The sequence below is a fragment of the Rhinopithecus bieti genome, unplaced genomic scaffold (assembly GCF_001698545.2).
Source record: "Rhinopithecus bieti isolate Rb0 unplaced genomic scaffold, ASM169854v2 scaffold_30965, whole genome shotgun sequence".
Taxonomy (NCBI): domain Eukaryota; kingdom Metazoa; phylum Chordata; class Mammalia; order Primates; family Cercopithecidae; genus Rhinopithecus; species Rhinopithecus bieti.
Window position 1 is genome coordinate 723,543 of NW_016813425.1, and position 24,787 is coordinate 748,329.

Genomic DNA, 24,787 nt, shown 5'->3' on the forward strand with positions numbered 1-24,787 from the left:
CTCCCAAGGGTGCAGCAAGATCAGGGAAGCATACCTTTGCAAATAAGACATGCACCGTGTCAAATGGAAATGATTTCCTTGGCAGTGAGTGAAGCACTTTCATGATAACAATTTGGAATCCTGGAAAACTATCTGGACTTCGAAATGGAAAATGAGCTCTGCACTTTGCTGCTTTTGGGACCCCACCTCCTTGTCTCCAAATGTGGATGTTACGTTAAGTTGCTGGAGTGGCAGCTGTCTGGCCAGGGTTGTCTTCTGCTCTGTGGTTGCCATAGTGTGCTGAACATTGGCCTCTCATTTTAAAACTCCCAGTTCTTTCTATACTAAGGCCAGTTATAGTACTATGTTTAACCTAAAAATTAAGATTTATATCATAGTATGACAGTTGTGGTCAACATTCTTTATTTCAACAACTTCTTGATTTTATTAACTTTATTTCTTTCAACAACTTTCTATTTAGCTATGTTGTTAGAAAAACGTATGGAATACCGAGGGAGGTTATAGGACAAGAAATACGTACTTGGAAAGATAGTTTTTGTCTCCTAAGAGATTGCCCCCATTGTGGAGGGTTGTGTGGTATACCTTATTTAGCTGTGTGAGGTTTGTGTTTTTGAAGGGCTCCCCATAAATGTCATTCTCAACTCTGCTGGGGATCTAAAGAATTTGAAAATTTAAACCAGGAGAGACAGATAGGGGCAAAATATCAAGTTAAAAAGAGCAAAGTTGGAGAATGTGGCCTTAGGGCTGACAGCCAAGCGTGCTTGTGAATACCGAGCCCAGAAGCAGGCCCCTCTCCACTACCAGGCAGCACAGCGCTGGCCTTCCCCACCAAGCTTAATCATTTCTAGTGTTTGATTTAAAGTGAGACATGTGCAACTATTCCTTTTACTTGAACACTTAGAAGCCAATATAAGGTTCTTCATTGGCCCAGTTTCAATATTGTTGTGTCTCAGGGATCAGGGAGGCCACGTGTTGGGGCGGGTGTGCTGGTTTGCTACAGGTGCCATAATAAAGTACCACAAATTAGATGGCTTAAAGCAATAGGAATTTGTTGTCTCATAGTTCTGAAGGCTAGAAGTACAAGATTAAGGTGTTGGCAGGGTCTTCTTCCCTCCAAACCCCATAAGTGGGAGTCCTTCCTTATCTCTTCCTAGCTTTTGGTGGAGCTGTCAATCCTTGGCTTGCGGCTGCATCACTTAGATCTCCACTTCTGCACTTTCATGGCCTTCTCCCTGTTTATCTCGGTCTGTGTCCAATTTTTTTTTCTTCTTCTCCTTCTTCTTTTTTGAGATGGAGTCTTGCTCTGTCACCCAGGTTGGATTGCAGTGACATGATCTCGGCTCACTGCAACTTCTACCTCCCAGGTTCAAGCATTTCGCCTGTTTCAGTCTCCTGAGTAGCTGGGATTATAGGCATGCATCAACATGCCTGGTTAATTTTTCTATTTTTAGTAGCGATGGGGTTTCACCATGTTGGCCAGGCTGGTCTCTAACTCTTGACTTCAGGTGATCTGCCCACCTCAGCCTCCCAAAGTGCTGGGATTACAGCTGTGAGTCACTGTGGCTGGCCAAATTTTCTTCTTATAACAACACTATTCATGTCGGATTTAGAGCCTGCACTTATGACTTCACCTTAACAATTTCATCTACAAAGACTCTATTTACAAATAAGGTCACATTTTGAGGTCCAGGTGTGTCGCGAGTGTTCCTTCTGGTGGGTTCATGGTCTCACTGACTTCAGGAACAAAACCACGGACCTTGGCAGTACGTGTTACAGCTCTTAAAGGTGGTGTGGACCCAAAGTGTGAGCAACAGCAAGATTTTTTTGTGGAGAGCAAAATAACAAAGATTCCACAGCATGGAAGGGGACCCAAGCAGGTTACTGCTGCTGGCTGAGGTGACAAGCTTTTACTCCCTTATTTGACCCTGACCACGTCCTGCTGATTGGTCCATTTTACAAAGTGCTGGTTGGTCCATTTTACAAACCTCTAGCTCACCACAGAGCACCGATTGGTGCATTTTACAATCCTAACTACAGAGTGCTGATTGATGCATTTTACAATCCTCTTGTAAGACAGAAAAGTTCTCCAAGTCCCCACTTGACCCAGGAAGTCCAGCTGGCTTCATCTCTCACTGGGATTTGGACTTCAATATGTCTACTGGGTGGTGGGGCCGGGACACAATTCACCTCACAACTGTGAGACTTTGTGCAGCTCACAGCACTGGTCACAGAGAACACCGGCTCTCTGAGCACAGCTTTTTCCCTAAGACAAAGAGTCATGCATATGGAGTTATTTACTTCAAAGATAGGAGGAGAACTCAATGAAATTGAGAAAAAAGAACAATACAAATGAGGAACAAAATGAAACAGATGAAGACAATTGATGGATTCCTAGCTTGACTATGAAAAGAAAATGTCCAAATAAACATGAGCAGAAATTCAAAGGGAGATATTACAAATGTTACCACAGAAATGCAACAGATCATCAGAGACTACTAGAAACAACAATATGCCCACAAACTAGAAAACAGAGGAAATGGATAAATTCCTGGAAACGGGCCAGTCACGGTGGCTCAAGCCTGTAATCCCAGCACTTTGGGAGGCCGAGACGGGCGGATCATGAGGTCAGGAGATCGAGACCATCCTGGCTAACACGGTGAAACCCCGTCTCTACTAAAAAATACAAAACTAGCCGGGTGAGGTGGCGGGTGCCTGTAGTCCCAGCTACTCGGGAGGCTGAGGCAGGAGAATGATGTAAACTTGGGAGGCGGAGCTTGCAGTGAGCTGAGATCCAGCCACTGCACACCAGCCTGGGTGACAGAGCGAGACTCCATCTCAAAAAAACAAACAAAAAAAGATAATAATAATAAATTCCTGGAAACATACAACTTCCCAACATTAAACCAGGAAGAAATAGAAATCCTGAAGAGACCAGTAACAAATAGTGAGCTTGAATCAATAAAAAGTCTCCCAGCAACAACAAAAAGCTCAAGAGCAGGTGAGTTTACAGACAAATTCTACCAAACATACAAAGAAGAACTGGTACCAATCCTCCTGAAACTCTACCTCAGATTTCACCATCAGTTAAATGTACCATTTTTCCTAGGAACCAAGTGAGCCAAGACTTACAGAGAAGTGAGGAGTGTCAGCCAGTGGAGGTCCATCTTCTGCAGTGAAAATTAGTAAGAAAGAAGAATCGTACTCCCTGCTATGAGCTTAAAATTTATGCCTCCCCCCCCCAAATTAATACATTGCCTAGTCTTCCATGCAATAGTATTAAGAGGTGCAGCCTTTGGGAGGGGATTAGGTCATAAGGGTTCCACTCTCATGGATGGGATCAATGCCTTTATAAAAGAAACTTTAGGAAACCTGTTTGCCCCTTCTGGCATGTGAGGGTGCCATAGCAAGAAGGTGCCATCTATGAAGCAAGAAAACCTTGTCAAACACAGAATCTGCCGGTGCCTTGATCTTGGACTTCCCAGCCTCCAGAACTGTGAACAATAAATTTCTGTTATGTATTGCCCAGTCTAAGGTATTTAGCTATAGCAGCTGGAATGGACTAAGACACCTCCCATTATTCAATTTTAGTATCCATTGAACATTCAGTTTAACATATTAACGAAAGCTCATTTTCAGGGCATTGCCATTCTCATGAACTTTAGAAGGATAGTTTCTTTCTTGTGGGGATGCTTTGCATTTTGCTTGCAACTCATATTCCTAGAGAAAAGAGAACACTATTTCCCTGGCCATCCCAGCACATGTTCTGGACAAACTTCTCAACCTCCTGTTTCTAGTATTGGAAGTCCTCCAGGGAATGCCCTCTGGTGGGCGTCTCATTTTGACTTCCACCTGGGCTCTGTCTTACAACATCTCCTTAATTCTACGCAGAAGCACCTTGATCAGATTCCTCTATAACACTACTTAATAGTTTTCCATTCAAGTTATCCTCATAAGCATTAAAAAAATCAAACTCTCTGGAATTGTTCTGAACTTCTAATCCTCTAAGCCTCCATTCTAGGGTTAGAGAATATGAGAATCTGTTTTGGGGAGGCTTGGGGTGGCTACTTCCTATAAAATTAACAAGTCTGATAAAGACGATGGTGTGACTCTTTATTCTATTTTAGTTCAGTTGGCATCAGTGAAGGCAGGAGCCATGAATTCACTGCACGGGGCTTATGAAACGTGCCTGGCTGCTTCAGATTTTTCTTTGGAGCTCACAACTCATAAGTGTTCTCCTGGGTTAGTGATAGGAGATTCTTCATCTGTGCTGGGAGAAGAAAGATTGAGTTGGGGACAGGGATTTGGATTTTTAATTCTTTGGCTTGAAGTCAAATTTTGGTGCAAATACATTACATGAAAGAGGTAATGTTATGAAAAATTATCTATTATTAATAGGTAGACATGAATTTGTTTCCAAAATGAGACCCATGGACTCTGGAGCTGGGAGAAAGAACCGGACAACTGGTAAGCATGGGTCCTGCCAGGTGGGGCAGACCTGTGGAAGTCCTTGTTCGTTGGGAGGAGGCATTAGGAGAGCTCTGAGAGATGAAGAGGGCGTGACAAAACGAAGGAGAGCAAAAAAAGAGAGGCAGAGGAAACAAAAAACCAAATGTTTCCTCTATTAAAATGTTTGCTTTGGTCAGGCACTGTTACTTATGCCTGCAATCCCTGCACTTTGGAAGGCTGAGAAGAGAGGGTCACTTGAAGCCAGGAGTTTGAGACAAGCCTGGGCAACATAGAGAGACCTCTGTCTACAAAAAACTTAAAAAATTATCCAGGTGTGGTGGCACACACCTGTAGTCCTAGCTACTCAGGAGGCTGAGGTGGGAGCATAACTTGAGCCTAGGAGGTTGAGGCTGCAGTGAGCCATGATCATGCCACTGCACTCCAGCCTGAGTGACAGAGCAAGACACTGTCAAAACAAAACAAAACAAACAAACAAACAAAAAAAGAAACATGCTTGAATAAATCCTGTGAGAAATGATTACACAGTCTTAACTTGGTCAGTATTTGTACGAATGAAGAATGCTTGTGTGTTTGCAGAAAGGGAGACAAAGAAAGTCAGCCTTTGTTTTAACTTCCTGTGATGCCAATCAGGTGAGGTGGAACTCGAGGTGTCAAGGCAGACTGATTCTTATTTGTAGGGGTGTTTCATTTTGCACAATATGAACAGTGCAAATATTCATTGCACAGTAGTTCACATACTCTTCTCAATAAAAACCAATTTTTTAATTACTTTGGGAGACATTCAAATAAATGTTACGGTGAGTGGAGTTTTGATGAAGCACACACGCTTTTGTCATTGCATTGCAGTTAAGTGAGTAATCACTTTCCTGCTTCTGCTCCACACATCTCGATTGCCTGAGGTCTGGTGTGCTGAGTGAGTCCACCTGCACGGACCCTTATTGTGCATGGTGAATGTGCTGTGCGCAGTCAGCCCAAGTTCTACTCCGGCAGGTCAGAGTCAGCTGAAACAGCTCTCGAGTTTCTCATACAATCTGAGCTAACTGCTGCCTGACCAAACAGGCAAGTGCAGTGGGAGGAATACATCATAATTCCCCTTCCAAATCTGTCTGAATAAACATTTGCACAACGGCTGATCAAGGCTCTGTGTGTTAACTATCACGTCCGGTGCTGACAATTTATACAACCTCTTCGTGAAGATTCTCCTGGTGAACCTTTCATTTTTGCAGTTCACGCTATGACATTACTAGGAAGTACTGTTTGTGTTTGCAAAATACAGCTACATGCTTGCATCCATTCATGTTTATTTATATAGATGCTCTTAGCACCAGGGCAACAGCAGGTTTGACAGGAGAGGAACTTTTCTGCTGAAGACATACCACAGATGCCGTGACTTGAAAGAACCCCATTGTTTCTTTCTTTGCCTGAACATAGCTAAGCAAGAAGGTTTTTTTGAGAAACAGTAACATGAAGAACATGGATAAAGTTAATCTTCAACTTGAGACCATTACAGCCAGGAAATGGAGGTGAATTTTAAATCTTGTTGGCTGTTATTCTGTCTTTATACCTGTAATTACTTCCCTTCCTTCCCATCCTTTCTTTCCCCCCGCTACAAAGATGGTGCCAGTGGGAGTAGAGCTGGGAACAAGGTTTAATATTGTGATTTTGAGTTATTATCTTTAAAGTCACTTTGCTACCAGGTTTCCTTGGGTGTTGAATTCAAATCACTTTTGTTTAAAAACATTGGTTTTCTTTTTGTTATTTTTTCCCTCTATTGCTCCTTTTTCTTCTGGGTGTATTTAAATATGGAAATCTTCCTCTCAAAGGGGCTGATATGAAGAGTGGGAAGACTCCCACAATGAGAAAACCCTGCACTCTAGCGAATCACAACTCTTATTCCCAGGTGATTAGTGATTTGGTGGAGCTCAGTGTTCATTATAAAGTTATTCATAAGCAATGATGATCATTTCCGGAGAAAAAGACAATGATCAATTTCATGGCCCCATATGTAATCGTGACTACTTTCAGGCATTTATCAATGATCAATTACCCATTCCCTGTTAATTAAGAGCTTAATCTTCCCACTCATGTAATGTGAACAATGGTGCACTGTTGCAAGCTGCCTATTATATTTCCTCAGGACAAAGACCAAAGTAACTGGTCAGGGAGCGCTCAGAGCTGTCACAGTGGATTTCCTGCCTCTCCAGCCAAACACAGTAGGCACAGTTCAGTATTAACAGATACATGTTTTCTATGAGCTAGGATGATGTCCTTCCCCGATAAAGCCAACGTTGAACACATTTTATCTTTTAGCCTCAATATCATCACTCTTTTTTATATTTTTACAAATATGCATAGTGAATAAGAGAAGAATAAGAGAGGGAAGAGAAGAAGAATAATGTTCCCAACACAAAGAACAGATAAATGTTTGAGGTGATGGAGATCCCAGTTACTCTGATTTAATCATCACACATTGTATACAGGTATCAAAATAGCACAGGTACTCCTAATACGCACACAACTATTAGTTATCAATTAAAAAGAGAAGAAATGTCTCAGATACCAAGTTTCTTGCTACCTAGGTTAATGCTTCATTTCCCTGCTGCCTTCTCCAAAAACAGCATCTCATCACCTGTATTCCTCCCAGTATTGAGCCTCTGGGTGGCTGGGGACCCGCCATGTTCTCTGCATGGCCACTTCCACAGAGACTCTCACTTTGCTCCCCTCCTCTTCTGGAATCCCTGCATTTGAATTGCATCTTAGACTGACCAGTCACTGTTACAGTCATCTACAACCCCAGGGCCCTTCCCCTGCTCTCTGTTGGTTTTTTCAATATGACCATTGCCTTAACTCTTGGTGAGTTAAATACCCACATACTGTACATAAGCTGGTCTCTCTATTCCCTGACTTATTCTCCAAAGATCTCATTCTAGACACCACTTCACTTCCCCATTCCACAGTCACATCCTGGAATAGCTAGAAAGTTCATATTTCCATTGCAAACATCCTGGGCTCCAACTGCAGCCTTCTTCCTCTGTCACTTACTTCCTTCACTGCCCTGTCCGCAATGATGCTTTGACCTGCCTGCACCCCTTAACTAACTGTGTCCAGAGAAAATCACATGCCCAGGCTTACTACTCTAAGTTCTTTCATGACCCTGAGCTTCCAGGGGGACTTGAGTGCACGTGGCAGCCAGGCTTCATCTCTATGGTCCACTCAGTGCTCCTGGCCCTTGCCAGGACTCACTGTCCTTTCTGTACTCTTGCACCTTCTTCATTCAGTTGATGATCTTCCTTCCTTCCTATCTAACAGAGAAAGCAAAGGTGATCAGAAGAGAACTTCCACCTGCTCTCCTCATTTTTTTCTGCTCACCTATCTGAAATCTAGGTGGAGTTTCCGAAATCTCAATGCTTGACTCCCTGCAGCTGAAGGCTCAACACCACATGCAAGCTGCCAAGGCTTAAAGCTTGCATCTTCTGAAGCCACAGCCTGAATTCTATGCTGGCCCTTTTCAGCCAGAGCTGGAGCAGCTGGCACAAAGGATACCAAGTCCCTAGGCTGCACACAGGATGGGGACCCTGGGCCCAGCCTATGAAACCACTTTTTCCTCCTAGGCCTCAGGGCCTGTGATGGGAGGGGCTGCCGCAGGGACCTCTGACGTGCCCTGGAGACATTTTCCCACTTTGTCTTGAGGATTAACATTTGGCTTCTCATTACTTATAAAAATTTTTGCAGTTTTCTTGAATTTCTCCTCAGAAAATGAGATTTTCTGTTCTATTGCATGGTCAGGCTACAAATTTGTTGCACTTTTATGCTCTGTTTCCCTTTTAAAACCGAATGCCTTTAACAGCACCCAGGTCACTTCTTGACTGCTTTGCTGCTTAGAAATTTCTTTCACCACATACCCTAAATCATCTCTCTCAAGTTCAAAGTTCCACAAATATCTAGGCAGGGGCAAAATGTTGCCAGTCTCTTTGCTGAAACATAACAAGAGTCACCCTTGCACCAGTTCCCAACGAGTTCCTCATCTCCATCTGAGACCACCTTGGACTGAATTTTATTATCCATATCACTATCAGCATTTTGGTCAAAGTCATTCAACAAGTCTCTAGGGAGTTCCAAACTTTCCCACATTTTCCCATCTTCTTCTGAGCCCTCCAAATTGTTCCAACCTTTGCCTGTTCCCCAGTTTCAAAGTCACTTCCACATTTTCAGGTATCTTTTCAGCAGTGCCCCACTCTACTGGTACCAATTTACTGTACTAGTCTGTTTTCATGCTGCTCATATTTTCATCCATACCCAAGACTGGCCAATTTACAAAAGAAAGAGATTTAATTGGATTTACAGTTCCACATGCCTGGGGAAAACCTCACAATCATGGTGGAAAGCAAGGAGGAGCAAATCTCATCTTACATGAATGGCAGCAGGCAAAGAGAGAGAGAGCTTGTGCAGGGAAACTCTGCCTTATGAAGCCATCAGATCTCATGAGACTTATTCACTATCATGAGAACAGCACAAGAAAGACCTGCCCCCATCATTCAATTACCTCCAACTGGGTTTCTCCCACAACATGTGGGAATTCAAGATGAGATTTGGGTGGGGACACAATCAAACCATACCAGTCATCGTGATGAGATGCTGTCTTCCTTTCTGCTTTCACCCCTTCTAATGCACCTTGCACACTACCGTCAACCTTCATAGAGTGCACATGAGTATGGCTTGATTTAGTCTGTTTGGGCAGCTATGACAAAATGCCATCAATTGAGTAGCTAATAAATGATAGATATTTATTCCTCATAGTTCTGGAGTCTGGGAAGTCCAAGATCAAGGTAATGGTAGATTCAGTGTCTGGTGAGGCCACCTTCCTCACAGACAGCACCTTCTGTATCCTCATGTGGCGGAAGAGGCTAACTAGTTCTCTTTGATAATGGCACTTATTCCATTCATGAAGGTTTTGTCCTCATGATCGAGTCACCTCCCAGTGGGCCTGCTCTCTATACAAGCACATGGATGATTAGGTTTCTATACATGGATTTGGAAGGGAACACAAACATTCAGATCATAGCACTATTCCCTTGTCTACAATCCAGCAACCTGTCTTAGGTAACTTCATCCCTTTGGATAAATATTCAGTCTGTTCAAAATCTAGGTGCTGACATGTGTATGCTTGAGTCTTAAAGGTGAAAGTTTCCTACAAGTAGTTTTGGGCACTCCTAGGCAATCCGTTCTGTTCAATTGCAAATAGACCCTCCAAGAGAAAGAGGAGGTAGACTGTGCTTCTTAAAGTATGCAGCAATCTAAATACAGTAGTCCCCTCTTATCTACAGGGGGTATGTTTCAAGACCACAGTGGATGCCTGAAACCCTGGATAGTATGGAAGCCTATGTGTACTGTTGTCCTTAGTGTCTGCAGGGGATTGGTTCCAGCGTCTCTGGCAGATACCAAAACCCACAGGTGTTCAAAAGTTCCTTATATAAAATAGTTAATATTTGCATATAATCTACACCTCCTGTATACTTTCAATCTTCTCTAGATTATTTATTGATATGGTTTGGCTGTGTTCCTACCCAAATCTCATCTTGTACTGTTGCTCCCATAATTCCTACATGTTGTGGGAGGGACCTGGTGGGAGACAATTGAATCACAGGGGTGGTTTCCCCTGTACTGTTCTCATGGTAGTGAATAAGTCCCATGAGATCTGATGGTTTTACAAAGGGGAAACCCTCTTTGCTTGGCTGTCATTCTGTCTTGTCTGCTGCCATGTAAGATGTGCCTTTTGCCTTCTGCCATGACCGTGAGCCCTCCCAGCCACATGGAACTGTGAGTCCATTAAACCTCTTTTTCTTTATAAATTGCCCAGTCTCAGGTATGACTTCATCAGCAGCGTGAAAACAGACTAATATACTTATAATACCTAATATGATGTAAATACTATGTACATAGTTATTATATTATATTGGCTTTTATTTGTATTATTTTTTATTGTTGTATGGTTATTTTTATTTTTTTAAAAATATTTTGATCCAAGGTTGGTTGAATTTGCAGATGTGGAACCCATGGACATGGAGAGCTGGCCGTGTTGTGTTCTTTTCCTATATATACAGAGCTATGAAAAGGTTTTATTTATAAATTAAGCACAGGAAGAAATTAAAAACAATAACTAGTAATAAAATATAACAATTACAACAGTGTGCTGTAATAAAAGTTATGAGAATATGGAAAAAAATCTTTTAACTCTCCCAGGTAGGCTCTGGGTGGATGAGAGGGAGCTCCTCTTGGCAGAAGCTGGAGGTGTTAAGATACACACATTTGCAGCCCGTTTGCTGCCTCTGCTGGGGTGCTGCTCATCATGTCTCATCCCCTGGTCCCATCTGGTTGAGCTGTCCCACTGCTACTTGCCTCTGGATAATTGGAGTCTTGGCCAATTGCTTTTTTGAAATAGAAGGAAAGACATGATATAGTGATCCAGATGCAAATAGGTGGGCAGACAAGTGAGGAGAGCATGTGAAAGTTCTCTTCTGATTACCTTCGCTTTCTCAGTTAAATAGAAAGCAAGATCATCATGCAATGATTAACAGGGAAATCTCTCCTCCATGTTCATGGTTAAGGTTAAATCTCTGTCACCGCATGCCATGCCCTGCGTAGCTGGCTCTGCCCACCTCACTTCTTGCTGCTTCTCTGTAATGTACTGCATGGGAGACTTTGGAGCATGCCTCTCAGTCCCTAAGTGTATGCCCTGGCCTCCAGCCTTCTGTGCCTGCCCTCATGTGGCTCCTTCTGTTGGGCTTACCTCACTTTTGTCTGCCAAATGGTCCCCTACCCATAGCTCAGGGCCAATCCAGTGGGTTACCTCTGGGGGCAAGTTTCCATGAATACCCTGGATGGAGCTAGCTATCTTCCCTTTGGTCCTTGACATAGTTTGAATGTCTGTCCCCTCCAAATCTCATGTTGAAATGTGATCCCCAGTGTTGGAAGTGGGGCCTGGTGGGAAGTGTTGGGTCATGGGAGTGAATCCTTCATGAATGGCTTGATGTCTTTCCCATGGTAATGAGTGAGTTCTTGCTCTGTTCACTCAGGAGTTGGTTGTTTAAAGGAGCCTGGCACCTCATCTCTCTCTTGCTTTCTCTTTCATGCTCCCTTTCTCAACACATGACATGCTGGCTACCTTCCCTCCCACCATAACTAAAAGCTTTCTGAGGCCTTACCAGAAGCCAAGCAGATGCTGACGTCTGGTTGTGCTTGCACAACCTGCAGAACTGGGAGCCAAATAATCTTTTCTTCATAAATTTCACAGTCTCAGATGTTCCTTTATAGCAACGCAAAACTGATAAACACAGGTCCCTTATGGTACCTTGTCCATATGCCTCTGTGACCATGTATACAATGATTTATTTGAGACCTTTATTTTTGTGTCTTACTCACCCTCTCCCCCAGGGTAGGGACCTGTCCTGGCTCATGAAACCACCAGTGTCTAGCACAGTGTCCTGCACATAGTAAATGTTCAATGTTTGTTTGTTTGAAGGCAAAAATGGATGAATGGGCAGGATTTTTGCCTTTATCTAGGTCTTCAGCTAGTCACTGATTGTAGAGATACAAAATGGAGCAATTTTTAAAAAGTGAATAGTAAACAAACAAAGAGAACATGTAATAACAGCAACTTAACTAACATTTTAAAGTTAAGTTGCTGACTAATTTCACTCCCAAGATTTAGAAATGGTGTATAAGTCTAAGTCATCACTTTCTCCCTCTCATTTTCAAAGTAGAACTTCCAAATCAAATGATGCTGACCATTTAAAAAAATTTGTTTTCAGAAATAGTAGAATATATAAAGTGCTTAATCAGAAGGGCTCAATATCACTGAAAATAATATCAAAGATTCCAATAGCAATGTTTTGCAACACATTAATAAATAATCAAAAAGCAAGAAACCATCATTTAGACTTTGGGATGTACAGATAAACTTGGTTGAAAGAATTGGTATCATCAATTCAGACAATAGCTGTGACCCAGGAAGGGATTACCAGTTTTGCTGTACTTAAAATTCTGTACTTTGCTTTGCTCTAAGTCTGCATTTCGCTTGTGCCACTAGATGCTTGTTCTAACTCTGTTTCATGTTGGGTTGTTGCTCTGCTGGGAAGATGAGCTTTCAGAGACTCAGTTCACAGCAGACAGTGGACTTTGGTTAAATATGAAGAATGCCTTTCTCTCTAAACTATAATAAAGTCCTTTTACATCACATTCATCCTGATATTACCTTATTCGCTTTATTGACTACAGAGTACTTATACAAGCGATCAAGTCTTATAAAAATTGAATCTAGCAGCAGCTACAAATAATTAAACTTCTCCTAGCTGGGACTTGCCTGTATAAAGATGTTACAAATTCAGAGTCATAACAGGGAGGGTAGAACAGTGATTTATCATTGCGAAGCCTAACAACTCCCAGCTTCTGGCTTTGTGTTTCTACCCATCTGGCTCATTGCTGAGTCCTAGGGTCATTTGTGTCCACAAAGCTTCATGGCGGGAGACAGAGAGACACAAGAAACCAGAGTAACAATCTCAGTGGTGGTTTCTCATAACTGGATCCACGCATGCCTATGTTAGAGTGAGACTTTTCATAGCTAACTTCAATTGCTATTTCAGGAAGATCCCTCACCATCTGAAGAAATGCATCCACTCTGCATTAATTTTAGAACATGCCACAGTGATATGGGTGGGGAAAAATGGGCCGTCTCTTAGGAGCCTGGCGCCTGCTTGTAGTAGCAGACACACCTCTTATCTGCCCTGCTTTAAAAAACGTAACCATTCATCATTAGATAAACTCACTTTAAAATGTGAGCACAGTCGTTACCAGATCAGTCTCAAACTATTCATTTTTGTGACAGTATTTAATTATGATCTCAGTGCAAGATAAAAGCTTCTGATGAAGTCTTTGTATATTCTCTTATAAATTTGATTACCAATTCATGTAAGACACTACTCATAAAAGTAGAGATTAAATGAATAACAATTGCCTTGAAATAAAATTGTTACCAGAGAGAGAAAGGTGTGTATTTTCATTTTCCTCGGGTGTAACAAGGGTGCTTGATGCTGCACGTGTGGGACGTGGTGCTGAGGTCAGTTCCCTGGCACTGCTGTCATCCCACGGAAGCCAACGTTAAAAGGACTAAAAGCATCCATGGAGATGGGTTCACGGTAGGAATCCCATGTCACAGATGAGGCTGGTGGGTGTCGGGGAGGGTGTCATGCCCACCTACCTGCATCAGGACCAGGATGTGTGTTTTGTGTGACCACAAGGCCAGAGGGGCTCTGGAGGGCAGATACTTCAAAGGCAGTTATTGTGTGCACAGTACGCATGCAGAAGGAGCAAAAACTGCTTGTGGGGAAGAATTTGATCAAACAAAAAAATGAGAAGCAAAAGGGAGGAGTGAGAAAAGGAGGGTATGGGAACAGGCTTAGAGAAAAGGGAAGATGAACAATTTAAGACAAATGTGAAATACTACCTCTCGATTTTGTCTGGAGCCAACCTGATGGCTACCAGGCATTTTCTATGCTTGAGTGTGAAATTCCATTTTTGCAATTAGCCCGAGTGTTTTCAAAAGAGAGGCCCGCTACTCCAGGCCTGGGGACACCTAAGATGAAGGATGAAGGATGCCTCTCATAGGCGGCCGCTTATGAGCACACAGCTTAAGCCCCGTGGACACCAGGACCTGCTGGATGACTCATCCATTCAGGACTGCTGGTTTCTCCACTCTCTGTTACAAAAATCTCGGGAGATGGAGACTCCAAAATCTCACATCTCACTTCAGTGGTCAAGCTCCTTGAGAGTGATTTTTTCCTGCTTCAATGAACAACTGTTCCCACTTGTTTATTCCTCTGTGAGAGAGAAAGCTGTTCATCAACATTAAGAAAAACCTTGTACCTGACATTGTTGAAAAGTCATTATGTAACCATATCTCAGCCATTTCAGTCCCTTTGCATATTTCTCTAAAATTGAGAAAATTTATATTAAATGAGATGCAGAGTGTATGGCAGGGAGATAACGTTTGAATGTATTTTTGCATCCAATTCTCAACTTAGCCACTTACTGAGCACCTACTATGTGTAATTAAGGCTGTTAATGGCAACATCCTTCTCTGGAATCAGTTGATCACGAATGTGATTTTGCACAAGTTTTTTTTTTTTTAATATTTTTGAGAGAAAGTTTTGCTCTTGTTGCCCAGGTTGGAGTGCAATGGCATGATCTCAGCTCACTGCAACCTCCACCTCCCAGGTTCAAGCGTTTCTCCTGCCTCAGTCTCTCCAGTAGCTGGGATTACAGGCACCTGCCACCAAGTCAGGCTAATTTTTGTATTTTTGGTAGAGGGGGGTTTCACCATGTTGGCCAGGCTGATCTTGAACTCCTGACCTCAGCTGATCCAGCCACCTCAACCTCCCAGCATGCTGGGATTACTGGCATGAGCCACGGCGCCTAGCCTTGCACAAGTTTCTTACTCCTTCTAGGTTTTCCCTAAAAGTGATTTTGTAAAATGGGGATGATGATATTTAAATGATCATCATAACAATGGCATCTTTGAAATATGTAGAATGTCAACTAAATACTAGATGCTTAATAAATTTTAAATTTTGGCCAGGCACACTGGCTCATGTCTGTAATGCCAGCAGTTTTGGAGACTGAGGAGGGAGGACTGCTTGAGTACAGGAGCTCAAGACCAGCCTGGGCAACATAGTTGACTTTTAAATTTTCATATGATAATAGCCCTATTTAGAATTAGTGACAAAATGATGAATTAATTACTCAATAATTAGGTTTGGAACAATGGGATAATCATATTTTTAAAGTTAGATTATTATCCACAAAATCTCAAATTACTTAATGGCTCTAGGTCTTCCCTAAAAGCAGAGTTGTAAAATGCTGATGATGAAATTTAAATGATTATCATGAGAATGGCATCTTTCAAATGTGTAGAATGCCAACTACATATTAGATCCTTAATACATTTTAAATTTTGGCCAGGCACAGTGGCTCATGCCTGTAATTCCGGCACTTTTGGAGGCTGATTTTAATGTAAAACACAAAACTATAGGAGTACTAGGAAAATTTTAAGAGAAATACGTTATAGCCTTTGGGTACAAAGGGCCTTTCTTAGCATTACATCAAAGCTAGAAATTGTGAGAAAAAATATTCTTATAGGAATGATTGTACACAGATAGTCATTCAAAGATGTCAGTTGCCAAATAGTTTTACTGTTAATGACATGTAAAATGCTTAGTATATAATTTTACATGATAAAAATCATGTAAAAGCAGCATACAAAACTGTTCACTCCATATTCTACGCTATTTTGAGAATGCAAATTAAAATACCTACAGCCAGTTGTGATGGGTTACACCTGTAGTCCCAGCTACCTGGGAGGCTGAGGTCAGAGGATTGCTTGAACCCTGGAGTTGGAGGCTACAGTGAGCTATGACGGCACCACTGTACATCAGCCTGGGTGACAGAGTGAGATCCAGTCTCCGAAAAAAAAAGTTAACAAAGAAATTTTAACTTTTAATTTGGGGACTATGCCACGTGTAAAGGCTCACAGAAAAATCATGATTCAGACCTTGCCCTCCAGGAACACGTTGTCTAGCAGGAGCCAGGTGATACAGGAGGGATGTGAGAAAGCCTCCAGGGAAACAGACCAGGGGTTGGGCTTGTTTGGGGGTGACGTGGAAAGGCTTACCTGGGTAAGACCTGTCTGTGAAGGGCAGGAGTACAGGGGAAGGTGACATGAAAGCCTTAAAGGGGGGCAGTTGCCACCGCTACAAGAGGTAGCTGTTGAAAGTCTCATCTGGGAAGAAGCTGGTCAGGCGGTGGCCTATTGTGACTGCATTCCTCTAAAACCAGACAGTTTCCTGTTGGCGAGCTGAGGCCCAAGCGTGGACAACAGCACAGCTCTCCCTGCTGGAGCCTGGTCTAGGAAGGAGGGCAGCAGGAAGCAAAGTCCGTGTCTGGGGACTCTCAGCCCAGGGTGTAGGACCCTTGGCCTCTGAATGGTGCTGCTGCAGGACTGTGCCTGGGGATGCTATTGAGGTCGTGGAAAGACTCATTTGGATGTAAACTCCTGGTTGCCTGAATGGCTGCTGTTCTCAAATTCACATAGATTGGACAGAGGCCCGTCATGGTGGAGGGAGCGGAGCCTGGCTCCCAGGCTCTCGGTCTCCAGCCTCCTCTTCTGCTATCAAAGCCCCAGCCTGGGCTGGCAGCTTTTCAGGGAGGCTTGTCTATCCGTCGCTATGCAGCAACTCTGATTCCCATGAAGGCTAGTTCCACAGGGACGTCCATAGAGTAAAAATCCTTGAGAGACTAAACTGAGATTAAGTGGTAGGAAGCCTAGAACAGCAGTCCCTGACTGGATAGAAAATCAACAGATCCCTCAGAGAACAACACCCCTGGCCACACCCCTCCTCCAAGGGCCGAGGTAGGTCAGTCGTGCAAATGACAAAGCCAGTGGCTCCCTGGGCTTGGCTCTGCGTCTCAGGGGCCATCAGTGTGTGCGTGACATCCAGCATGAAGAATGAGTTTGAATGGATCAGTGCCACCGAGACTCCTAATCTGTTTTGGAGAAGGAAATGCAGTTGACATAATTTCTGTCATGGGCTGTGTGCCCCATGCTCTCACATTACCATGACTCACCTTGCAGGAAACTGATGTATAGCTGTGGGTTGTGCTGGACCAGGGAACAATACCATTTTCAATGCTGAGAGGGGGAAAGAGTTTGCCAGACACATGGGCCTTGGGAGTGGTTTCGATGTCTGCCAGGCGTCAGGTGGCCTCCCTCAAATCCCAGAGTCTTGTTCACGTCACCACAGAGCATCAGCCGAGGCAAACACCACCTTCCTCGCTAAGCATTTGCCGTCCCCTGGTGGTTTCTGCAATAAAATAATAATCACTGCTCTTTCCTGAGAGCTAACTCAAAGCCCTGCATGTTGCATCATCTTCAATGCCCGTCAGACCTAAAAGGCAGGATGATCACCACCATTTTGTAGATGAGGAAACTGAGGCTCAGGGAGTTTTCAGGACTTGTCTGGGTTTGCACAAGCTTGGAAAAAGATTTGAACACAGGTAGGTCTAACAAAGCTCTTCTGTTTTTCTCCACCATATTATGCTTTACGTTGTTCTAAAATTTGAGATCTGTGTGTCCGTTACAGCCTTTGTTTTTTTAGAATTGGAGTTCTCAAGAGACATTTGGGTCACACGGTGACTGTGCTGGAACTCCCAGCCACCTCCACTGGCTCCCTTCACCCAAACTGTAATCTTCTTGTTACTTTCCAGTCATTTGTCCTGAAATCTCATCAGAGGTGAAATATTTCCTACCCTATTTCCATACTCTCTGTTTTTTCTTCAGAGACAGAGTTTTGCTCTGTCACCCAGGCTGGAGTGCAGTGACATAATCACAGCCCACTGCAGCCTCAAACTCCTGAGCTCAAATGGTCCTCCTGCCTCAGCCTCCTGAGTAGCTGGGACTACAGGTGCTTGTCACCACACCTGGCTTATTTTTGTCTTTTTGGTAAAGATGGGGTCTCACTGTGTTGCCCAGGCTGGCCTCAATCTCCTAGCCCCAAGCACTCCCCTTGCTCTGGTCTCCCGAAGTTCTGGGATTACAGGCATGAGCCATCTCACCCAGCCTCTATTTTCATATTGTTTAACTGCACATTTCCCTGAGCTAGTCTCAGATTCTGCTCTCTGTTTTTCTTACTGATTGTGCAGATTTTGAATGAAGCCTCTCTCTTCTGCACATTTGCCTTCCCCAGATAGAGCTTGCTGTGGAAGTAAAATTTCAAAATAATCCTCCAACGTGATTGTGGCCTAGAGGAGCAGAGCAGCGGTGGGAACAATTTAATTCCTAATACAGTCCATACCTCTAACTCGCTGCGTGTGTGCCACTGAAACGCAGAGAAGTTGCTAGAACTCCTCCACTCCTGCAGAGCCGTTGCCTCTATGAGCCTGTGTGACAATGTTTGCTCTCCCTGCTGTCACTTTGCACTTCCTCGAGTCTCTTTGGATGGCACTTCATGATTTCTCCCTGCAGCAATGATGGAAATATGTCAGCTGTCAAAGGCTCTGGCAGCAGAAGGCAGCTAAGAATAAAGCAGCTTCATGGTAAAGTCGGTGACCCCTAACCATACCCCGCTTTCCACCGATGATTTGCCTGGACAATGTTTAAAGCGGATGAAATATATATTTTTTGAATCAGGTAACTGTTTTTGATAGAAGCTGGATACTTTTATTATAGATTAAACTTGATAACCTATCATTCTTTGGGAGAAAATATAACAAGTTATTCTGGGTTGGTGTAATATTTAGATAGAAAGGCGTTTCCCTCTCTCTTCCAAATGAACCTCTCCAGACGTATGTTGCACAAGTACATTTGTCAAATGCAACTTCCTCTGAATTATAGAATAGATTAACTATGTTAAATAACCTTAACAAGGGCAGAAATGCAGAAGTTCATATGTGTGCACTTGTGTGAATTTCCATCATTGTGTGAAATGTGTGCTTCTTAGATACTGTACTCCAGTGAGCACTGACGTGGCTTGTGGGTGACTTAAGGTTACAGTCAGAATCATAATGTTGTTATTGGCCTTGATCTTAGTTTCACATTACCAGTGTTTCCCACCACTTGACTTTCCTATTTTAAAAAAGAAAACTAAATCAAAATTATTCACACAAAAATGCCCCTTGTACACTTTGAATATTTTTAACGTTATCTGAGTAAAGTGATGAAGGGACTGTTTTACTCCTGATAGCCAAGACTGTGCACCTTAAAGACCAATTTACTTTTATAAATGCACAAATGTGCAAATCAATTGTTTTATCACACTTCTAGCTAAAAGTCTTAAATGTTTCTAAACTTAGTAAATTTATGAGAATGAAAGTGGCCTTAGACTTTGCACGTCCTCATTTACAGATGAAGAGATGGACGTCCAAGTGAACCAAGTTGCCTGAGATCAAATAGCTAATTAGTAGATGAACTAGAACTAGACCTTGAACGTGGATCTCTGCCCCACAAATGAGCCATCTTTCTGCCAACTGCTAAATATATTCAGGTTGTGATCATTTTGGGTGAAATGATGCTTGCTTTCTTGTCTTAATTTGTTTTTATTGTGATTTTTAAATTCAAGGATATCTCAAATTACTGGCCCATTAAATTTTGTATTCTTTTGCTTGTTGAAGGCAACAGGAGATGACCAGTGCTGGGTTTCATGGGAACCAGAGGATTTACAACTTTGCTGGGGCTCCACGTACCAGCAGGAGCCTGATGAGGAGGGCGGCTGTGTTCTGAATTATTTTCAGGAAGTCTCCTTTAGCCCGAGACCATCCAGGCAAAACTGCCACAGGATCCTGCTGCTGCAGCAGGATGTTACCAAATGAGACGTTGACTCAAAGAAGGGGAGCTGAGATCAGGAAGGCCAAAGTAGCTTCCGAGAATTCAAACACTCCAAGGAGGCTGGGTGCGGTGGCTAACGCCTATAATCCTAGCACTTTGGAAGGCCCAGGTGGGTGGATCACCTGAGGTTAGGAGTTTGAGACCAGCCTGGCCACCATGGTGAAACCCCGTCTCCACTAAAAAAAAAAAAAAATCAGCCGGGCGTGGTGGCATGCACCTGTAATCCCAGCATTTGGGAGTCTGAGGCAGGAGCATTGTTTGAACCCAGGAGGTGGAGGTTACAGTGAGCCACGCCACTGCACTCTCGCCTGGGCAACAAGAGTGAAATTCGGTCTCACAAAAAAAACCCCACAAAAAACAAAAAAACACCAAAACCCAAAAAACAAAACCTCCAAAGGACATATGTGCGCTCTTGCTCTCAGGAGGCTTGCGATTGCTGGGGAGAAACTGATCACACACATACCAAGTATTGTAAAGTGATTCAAAGTTGCAAAAGGGAGAGGCAAGTTCTGAGTCTCCTCCTGCCTCCCAATTCCCTTCCCTGAATGGAGGGTCACTGACTAATTTGTCACACCCCAAGACCATGATTGGCTATTTTACAAGTAGACAAGGTTACCATGCTTTAAAAGGCAAGGCCCCGTAAGCCACCTCTCTTTGTTGGAAGTTGCCAGCCTCCGGCCCTCCTCTCATTTCTCGAGTGTGGGTTTGAGGTCTGGGAATGCTGCTGGTAGCTGTGGTCTGTCCCTTTCAGGACTGGGATTTGGAAGAGAAAGGAAAGACCCTGCTTGGAGCCCGAGCCTAAGCTGAGAGCTCCAGCCTGAGGTTGCAAAGAGGCCCAGCCTTGGGTGTGGGTTTCAAGCCCAGATGGCAATAAAGGAGCACCCTGTCTTCCCACGGGCTGGAGTTCCTTGTGAGAGTGCTTCCTTGGAAATGCTGTCATAACATTGAGAGGGCAGAATTTCAGCATTTCTCACCCTTGGCCCTAATATCCATCTCCCAAATCACCCCCAGTACCAGGAATCATTAAGAAAGCAGTGGTAGTATTGAGACAATCAAAAGACTGTTTGTTTAAGAATTGTCACATATAGCAGATGAATTTCTGGAAAAAGCGTCTTCAGCATTAGGCAGAGGTATATTGTCATATACAAAGAAAGGCAGGAGAAAAACACCAAGAACTTTCTGGAGTAACTTCTCAACAGTAGGATGCTGTGTCTCCCTAGACAGCTCTAACAACATGTGAGGACTAGGAATCTAGTGGTGAATTGATGTGATTGGGTTGGGGCAGAAATGCCATGGGGTCTGATGCAGCACAGCTGTACGTCATGGAAAATGGCTACTGAGACAGGCAGCAACTAGATGTAGAATGAATCTGTTTAAGTAAAGAGAGTGTTTGCTTTAGGAGAGCAGGATGCAGGACCATAGCCAGAAGGAGAGAGCAAAACCTGTCTGAGAGTTGAGGGATTTGTGATGTCCTGCCTGACACACCAGCACCCTTGATGATGCTGTCAATGGCTTTCTCTCAATTAGGCCCCCTGGACAGGTGGAAGCTGAGGTAAGTTGGGTAACTGATGTCTTCATGCTTCCACAAAGGGCTCGCTTTGGGCAGATGGAATATGTTACTGCAGGTCCCTGAATCAAGCAGGGAATTCTGAACACATTTGCAGGCCAGGGAAGGAAAGGTCCTTCCCCATGTCATGGTTCCACGTGCTCTCCACCATAAACTTGGAAGAATTCAAGCTGACACACCATGTGAAATTCAGGGTGAAAAAAGTCCGTTGAAATGGATAATGGAACGTGGAAGACCTGTGGAACTTGTAGTTGGACCTTTACTTCTGTCTCTGTCCACGCAAAAGCCTGTAATAGAATGTGCAAGGATAACATCCTCAAATTTTTCAAAAATAACTTTACAGTTGATCCATTTATTTTGTCAAGGGGAGGTAAGGGGACAGAAAAAAGAATGGGAAAGAGAGTGAGAGCAGGGAAAGAGAAGAGTGATGAGTGAAGGGGAATAGAAGGAATTTTCTAACAACTCCTTGCCACAAAATGATGAGTGATGGCGAATGATCTAATTAGGTCATTAAGTGGATGAAACAATATGGCCAAGGTAAACTTATGTAAACTGTTTCTTATTTAAATTACATTGGATACTTAGATCATCTGTTTAATAAAAAATCTCATTCACTCTTCCATATTGGCTTAAATCCTCTCCCCTTAACAAAACCTTTTCTAAGCACTGCAACTGGCAAATTTTTTAAGTTCTTTTTACATTTTTTACCATATTATTTAGTTGAAACCAATTGCATGGAGCTTCATTTCACGTAATTACTTCCATGGGTCTTATTTCTCCCCAAAGACATTTTTCTTAGGGAGGAAGAAACCAAGCTACAAACGTTTTCTCATGTTTTCTATTCTGTGTTCTGTGCAGTAGATGCTGCTGAACATTTGCCAGGAGCCTGATATTTGGAAAGTCTGGCTCATTTTCAAGGCTATGCAATTTAATGATACGACAAAACCCAACATTTCTAGATCCCAATTAAGTGCTTCATTGTCCTGACTTCATTCATCGTAATGGGAAATTAACTTACTGTCTAATATCTTATTTTCTTCTCTTTAACATAGATAGTAATAAACTAACCCATGCGAGTGTTTTGAAGAATAATGAATAAATAAAATTTGCAAGCAAATGTAAGTATAAACATGGATCTAAATGCAGGTAATATTAATTGAGACTGATAAAATAAACCAGCTAGTAATGATGTGGAAGCGATAAGGTTAAAAGTTGCACTTTTAAGTTACATGTACACATCGTTAAGTTACATGTACACATCGTTAAGTTACATGTGCACATCGTTAAGTTACATGTACACATCGTTAAGTTACATGTGCACATCGTTAAGTTACATGTACACATCGTTTTGTAAACCAGATTTTTAGTAACTAAATAGAAAATGACTTGGAGAAAATACATGAGACTTTTTGAGTAATTCTGAGGTGGGAGAGAAATTTTTAAAAATTCTTAGGATGTATGATGGGATTATCTAAGACTGTTTCTCTCTTAGTCTCCTGAACTCTGTTTATAGTGTAGACATTAACTTTGTTTATAAATTTAATGAATCAATTTTTGATTAGATAAACATGTGTATGGTAAAGAAATTCCATGAGACTAAATAATTCTTCCACTTCTGTCTCCCAGTTTCCTGGTTCTCTTCCTCAGAGAAAACTACTATGTTTCTTGAATTTTCTTCAGTGGTATTCTCTGTAGATACAAACATATTTCTAAATGTGCCTTTCACTTTTATAGCATGAATGTTGGTGTTCTAAGCAAGGATTCTACACTTTGCTTTTTTTCACGTACCAATATGTCTGGAGATTGTTCCATACATACATGTCAATCCACCTCTTTCTTTTTAACACTAGAGTCTCTGATACACACACACACACACACACACACACACACACACACACACACACATATATATATATATATCACACTTGGCCGGGAAGATGACTTCTTAGCTTGGCATTTTCAAGATTGTTACATAGTAATGATCTTTTTAATGGATTTGTCCTCTTCAGAGCAGGTCTGGGCTTTTGACGTGCCATATGGATTATTGCTGCAAATTTATGACTACATTGTCTGGAGTTTCATTCACATTCAAGTCTGTATTATAACATCCACAATTATATGACTTGGACCCTTCACCTTATTTTAATTTAGATTCTTTGTAATTCTGGACTTCCACACCACCATTAGCCTTGAACTTATTTTGAAGCTCTCCTATAGGAAAGCTAGACAAGGATATTTCTTGTCTAATATCCTGGACAATATTCTCCAGTAGCAATGTACAAAGAGTTAATGGAAGCTAAATTGTTTGAGTACTCGAACATCTGAATATGTCTTTATTCTGTTCTCACAATTGACTTAACAATTTGACTAGTTATAGGTATCTAGGTTAAAAAAATTTTCTCCATAATATATTGGGCCTCAATCTGGCATCTTACAGTGTTTGCTATTTCTACTGAGAATTCTAATTCTTTTTCTTTGCATGTAACTTATGTTTGGATCTAGATCTTTAGGTGTGTTGTTTAGGTATGTCCATCTTTGGATTTCTGATCTGTTGTTATGTGTATCTTTTTTCTTTGGTTGTGACAGACATTTGTTTAATTCTTTCAATTTAGTGAATTGTATGCTTTTGTTCTGAAAATTTTCTTGTACTATTTCTTTGACAGTTTCATTCCATCTCTCTGTTCTCTGTTTTTTCTGGAATTCATATTTTCCAGGGTATTGGGTCACCTGTATTTGTCCTTTACTACCTTATTTTTCTCATATATTTCACTTCTTTTCATGGAATGTCACTTCTATGAGGGCAGAGATTTCTTTCCATTTTGTTCACTTTGTAGTCCCACCACCTGAAACACTGCCTGGAACGTGAGATGTTTGCAGTTAATATTTATTGAATATTCATTTTCTGTTCTCTGTGTGTAGATTTCTTCTATCCTATATCCCAACCACATTTTGGATTTTTAAAATGTCTTCGATATTTCTACTTTTCAGGAATTCTTTGTTTTCTGATTTTTCTTTTACTATAACAACTTGTTCTTGTTTTATGGGTGCAATAGAATGTGTTGTGTTTCTTCTTTTAGCTCCTGCATTACTGTGATCTCTTTTGACTTCATTTTTTCTTTATTTTGGGCTCTTCCTCATGTTGTTTTCTTTTTCTTAATATCTTCTGTGAACTTGGATGGGGATTACCAACTAGAAAACTTCATTTTGGGTTAAGTGGTGGGGAGCTGGCTGTTTTGTTGGAAGAATTCCACAAATCAGAATGTGGAGGTCCTTCTCGTCAGCTAGTCAGTTTCTGCAGAAATGTCTGGGTGACCAGGAGGCTG

General features: G+C 42.3%; 1 long non-coding RNA gene across 1 annotated transcript; it reads left to right on the forward strand.

Annotated features, from left to right (window-relative positions):
• LOC108512877 (uncharacterized) lies at positions 1-22,582 on the forward strand. Its single transcript, XR_001880727.1, has 3 exons — positions 1-218; positions 18,261-18,703; positions 19,684-22,582. It is a non-coding gene; the product is annotated as an uncharacterized LOC108512877 (long non-coding RNA).
• The last annotated feature ends 2,205 nt before the right edge of the window (positions 22,583-24,787 follow it).